Genomic DNA, 5,538 nt, shown 5'->3' on the forward strand with positions numbered 1-5,538 from the left:
AGATTACCACATAAAATGTATAATTCAATACATGACTTAAGGCAAAACCCCTGTAATCAATGCTCAGTTCAAGAAATAGAACTTTTCCTGCTGCTGCATAAGTCTCCCTGCTGCAGGCCAATCAAAGCCCACTCCCTCCTCTCAAAAGTAGTCATATCCGTGCAAACTCTTTGGGCCTTGAATTTCCTTTGAGGGATGATTTTATTACACTTAACAATTTTTAAAAAACCATCTGTAGGACTATACAGATTGTCTAGTTTCGGGGTCAGCTTTGGTAAATTTTGTGGGGTAGATTGATTAGGGTACAAAGTATTTGTCATTCATCTCATGGAGATGTAGCTGGCCCTGGACTTAGACCACTCTGAGAGTACGTCTAAAGAAGGCTTACAGCTTTTACTTTCCTATTGGAAGTCCTGAGCCATCAGGAAAGAAGTTTGCCTTCATTGCTGATGGGACCACATAGGCCACGTTAGAGGCCCTGGAATTGCTGAGGGAGAGAGTATCTCTGTGTCCCAGTTGAGCCTCCAGAGGACCCCAGCCCCAGCTACCATCTGCCTGCAACCATATGAGAGACCCTCTGTGAATACCACCTTCTAAGCTCAGTCAACTCCCAGAACTGTGAAAAATCATTAAATGGCTGTAGTTTTAAGCCACTAAGTTTGGGTGTAATTTGTTATACAGAAATAGATCCTGAAATATTGTTTTTCAAAGAATTTTATCAAAACGACAAATCTACCGGCACAAAATTCTTTATATCCTGTTAGTATCTTTTAATGTTTGTAGAATCTGTAGCAATTGCATCTTTTTGTTACAGACGTTAATAATTTGTAATTTGGATTTTTCTTCCTTATCAGTCTTGCAGGTGGTTTATCAAAAAAAAAAAAAAAGAAGAAAAAAAGAAAACTCTAGCTTTGTGATTTTCTTTATTATACATCTATTGTCCATTCTATTTCCTCTCTTATCTTCATTATTTCCTTTCTTCTACTTTTTTTTGGCATGTGTTTCTCCAGTTTACACAGCACCATTTGTTGAAGACCCTATCCTTTCCCCATTGGATATTCTTGGCTCCCTTGTCAAATATTAGTTGAATATATATGGAAGGGTTTAATTCTGGGCTCTCTTTTCTGTTCCACCGGTCTATGTGTCCATTTTAATGTCAGTACTATACTGTTTTTATTACTATAGTTTAAAACCAGGAAGTACGATACCTCTGGCTTTGTTCTTCCTTCTCAGGGTTGCTTTGGGTATTCTGGGTCTTTTGTAGTTTATGATTTTTTTGCTAGACAGGTTGCTAGTCCTACATCATTCACTTAAAACTTGGTATATTAGTCCTTTGCACGGCTATACCACAATTCATCCATTCTCTCTCTTAAAATTAAGACTGTTTCTTTTCTCTTCAGTTACTTTTTTTATATGTCATCTTGGCACATGTATGAGAATTTATTTAGAATGTTTTTATCTAGGATGGAAGTCTGGGATTATCCAACTACCCAAAGGGATATACACCAATATTTAACATATTTTATAATTTTTTGATGTACAGAATTTTCATAATCAAGACAAAGTTGTCAGTTTTTCTTTTTGAATTTGGAAATAATTTTGTTATTCCTAACCTGGTGCAACAAACATTCAATTACAAGTCTCTTTAAGCTCATGTAGGATTGTTTCTTTTAGATAGATATTGTCTTAGTCCATTCAGGATACTACAACCAAATACCATAAACTGAGTAGCTTATAAACAGCAGAAATTTATATTTCACAGTTCTGGAGGTGGGAAGTCTGAGATCAGGATACCAGCAAGGTCGAGTTCTGGTGAAAACCCTCTTCTAGGTTTGCAGACTGTCAATATCTCACTGTGGCCTCACATGGTGGAAGGGAAGACCCTGGTCTTTTTGGCCCTTTATAAGGGCACTAATCCCATTCATAAGGGATCCACCTTCAGGACTTAATCACCCCCCAAAGCTCTACGTCTTAATACCATCACATTAGGGACTAGGTTTCAGCAGATACATTTTGTAGAGGCACAGAACATTGCAGATATATGGATGTGGATTTTATTGTTGTGTCAATCATGTAACATTTGCACTTTAATATTTTAATAGATACCACCAAGCTCCCACTCATTCATGATGCTACTAATAATATACGAGAGAATCTATTCCCACAGACTCTTGTAAATCCTTTATTTAAAAAACCCAGACTATTATATTTGCCAATTTGGGGGAGAAATATTTCATCACATTGCTATTTGAATTTGTTTCTGATTATTGGTGTGTTTGAGTAAATATTTTATGTTTATTGGCTTTTGGTGTATTTGATTCTGTAAATAGTCTGTATCTTTGCCCACTTTTCTGTTGTTTATTTTTGTTCATTTATTTGTTGATTTGTTGGCAATTTTACATAATAAGAAAGTTAGCCCATTGTCAGCCTTGTGTGTTGCAAAGTTTTCTGAGCTTTATATATTTCTTTAAAATTTATTTAATCCATGCAAATAAATTTAAAATTTTTATTCAAATACATATTTTTCTTTATGTCTTCTACACTTTCTATCTTGCTTAGGAAGACTCTTTCTTTTAAGAAAGATTATTTTAACAGGCTTCTTGAGGTATAATTTACTTACCACAAATTCACTCTTTGTACATGTAAAATTTAATGCTTTCAGTGAATTATAGTTTTTTTCTTTTATTTTTTTATTGAGGTAACATTGGTTTATAACACTATATAAGTTTTATGTTACAACCTTATATTTCTATTTTTGTACACACTAGAGCATGCTCACTGCCAGATTTAGTTTCCATTCATCTTCATAGAGTTTATCCCCTTTACCAATTTCACCCTCCTCCCACTTCTGGGTATTTATCCAAAGACTATGAAAACTCTAACTCGAAAAGATATATGCGTCCCCATGTTTATCACAGCATTATTTGCAATAGCCAAGATATGGAAACAACCTAAGTGCCCACCAACAGATGAACGGATAAAAAAAAGATGTGGTATATATATATACATACATATATATATATATGTATACACACACGCACACACATACAATGGAATACTATCAGCCATAAAAAAAGATGAAGTCTTGCCATTCGCAACCACATGGATGGACCTTGAGTGTATGACCCTAAGTAAAATAAATCAGATAGAGAAATCTGTATGATTTTACTGATACGTGGACTGCAAAAACAAGTAAATAAAAACAAAATAAACAAGACATATCAAACAAAAATAAATGCTTAGATACAGAGAACAGAGTAGTGGTTACAGTGGTGTCTTTTGATTCGTTAATTCAATCTATTTACATTTAGGGCGAATATTGATAGATGAGGACATGGTACTGCCGTTCTATCTTTTGTTTTCTGGTTGTTTTGTGTCTCTATTGCTTCTTTTTTCCTTGTGTTTCTGTCTGCCATTTTAGTTTGGTGGTGTTAAAGGACGTTTTTCTCAGTTTCCTCTTTTTTAATGTTTCATGTCTCTGCTCTAGGTTTATGTTTTGTTGTTACCATGAGATTTGTATAAAACATCTCATATATAAAATAGTCTTTTATTCTGCTGATAGCATCTTATTTTCATTTACCTATATGACTTCTGTATTTTTCCTCTTCCCTTTTTATGTTTTTGTTGTCTCAAATTATCCCTTATGTTGTGTTTGTTCTCAAATTGAAGTAGCTATAGTTATTTTTATGCCTCGCCCCCCTTTTACCTTTATGCTACAATAAATGTTTGAAAACCTATTCTGATACAGAGCTGCAATTTTCTGATTCTGTCTGTGTATCACCTTACTCAAAGTTGTGTGTACTTTTTACCTTTTTGAAAGCAGCTCTTTTGCCCCTTTCCTATTTGCCCATTTCTGTTCCTCTCTAACCTTAAAAGAATCTAATTATAGGAATGAGATCACTAGGCAATTGAAACTAACTCCCGACTTATGCTCTCCTGAATGCACACCATGCCTTGTCTAACCTGTTGATTCTTTTCCTAGATAAAAAGCAGTTAAAAAATGACTAGCTCTCTACCCCCAGCAGCTCAACAACCCCCCCCCCCCCCCCCCCCGCCCCAAGCAATCCTGCAGGAGATCACGCAGGCAAGATAACATCTGAAGAGAGAGTCAGCCAGTCTGCACTCAATGGAGAATGATGCAGAACCCAGCCTCCTGCCTTGGTGTTTCACTGAGATTCTTTCCTTCCATTTTTCCCTTTAAAAACTGTCATGGCTGAGCAAAATCTTTGGAGTTGGTTTGGGAAACAAGTCCACCTTCTCCCCAGATTTCTGGCTTTTCTGATTAAAGCACGTTTCCTTCCTACTGACACTTGCCTCTCAAATTATTGTCTTAAGAATGGCGAGCAACTGAACCTGGGTTCAGTTACATTTTTATTTCTGGTAGAAGAGCTCCTTCTTACATCTTTTGTAAGGAAGGTATATGTTGATGAGCTCTCTCAGCTTTCGTTTGTCTGAGAAAGTCTTTATTTCTCCTTCATCTCTGAATGACAACCTTGTTGGATAGAGTATTCTTGGCTAACAGTTATCTTTCAGTATTTTGAGAATGTCATTCCACTCCCTCTTGACCTGTAGAATTTCTGCTAAGAACTCTGCTGATAAACTAATGGGGGTTCCTTTGCAGATTACTATCCTTTTTTCCCTGGATGCCTTTAAAAAATTCTCTGTCATTGACTTTTTTTTTTTTTTTCTTTTTTTGGCTGTACTGTGCAACATGTGGAATCTTAGTTCCCTGACCAGGGATTGAACCCGAGCCCCTGCAGTGGAAGCACGAAGTCCTAACCACTGGACCACCAGGGAAGTCCCTGTCATTGACTTTTGACAATTTTAATATAATGTGTCTTGGAGATGGTCTTTTTGCATTGAGTTAATGAGGGGCTCTATTTGCTTCATTGACTTGTAGATTCAGTTCCTTCCCCTGGTTGGTAAGTTCTCAGCCATTCTTTCTTTTTTATTATATTTTAAAAGAAATTATTTATTTTATTTATTCTTTTTTTTTGGCTGCGTTGGGTCTTCGTTGCTGCGTGCGGGCTTTCTCTAGTTGAGGCGAGTGGGGGCTACTCTTCCTTGTGGTGAGTGGGCTTCTTATTGCGGTGGCTTCTCCTGTTGTGGAGCATGGGCTGTAGGCACAGGGGCTTCAGTAGTAACTCGTGGGCTCTAGAGCGCAGGCTCAGTAGTTGTGGCTCACGGGCTTAGTCACTCCGCGGCATGTGGGATCTTCCCGGACCAGGGCTCGAACCTGTGTCCCCTGCATTGGCAGGTGGATTCTTAACCACTGCGCCACCAGGGAAGCCCCGCAGCCATTATTTCTTTAAATAAACTTCTCTCATCCCTTCTCGCTCTCTTCTTCTGAGATACCCATCACCCTAATGTTGCCCTTCCTGAAAGAGTCAAATGGCTCTCACAGAATTTCCGCATTCTAAAAAGATTTCAGTGCTTGCTTTGACAGTACATATACTAAAATTGGAACCATAAAGAGAGAGATTAGCATGGCCCCTGCGCAAGGATGACACGCAAATTCGTGAAGCATTCCATATTTTT

At 37.3% G+C, this 5,538-nt stretch overlaps 1 non-coding gene across 1 annotated transcript; it reads left to right on the top strand.

Moving 5' to 3' along the window:
- The first annotated feature begins 5,430 nt into the window (after positions 1–5,430).
- On the top strand, positions 5,431–5,538 carry LOC137233214 (U6 spliceosomal RNA). The gene has a single exon (XR_010947376.1). It is a non-coding gene; the product is annotated as a U6 spliceosomal RNA (small nuclear RNA).

This window comes from Pseudorca crassidens, chromosome 10, assembly GCF_039906515.1.
Source record: "Pseudorca crassidens isolate mPseCra1 chromosome 10, mPseCra1.hap1, whole genome shotgun sequence".
Lineage (NCBI taxonomy): Eukaryota > Metazoa > Chordata > Mammalia > Artiodactyla > Delphinidae > Pseudorca > Pseudorca crassidens.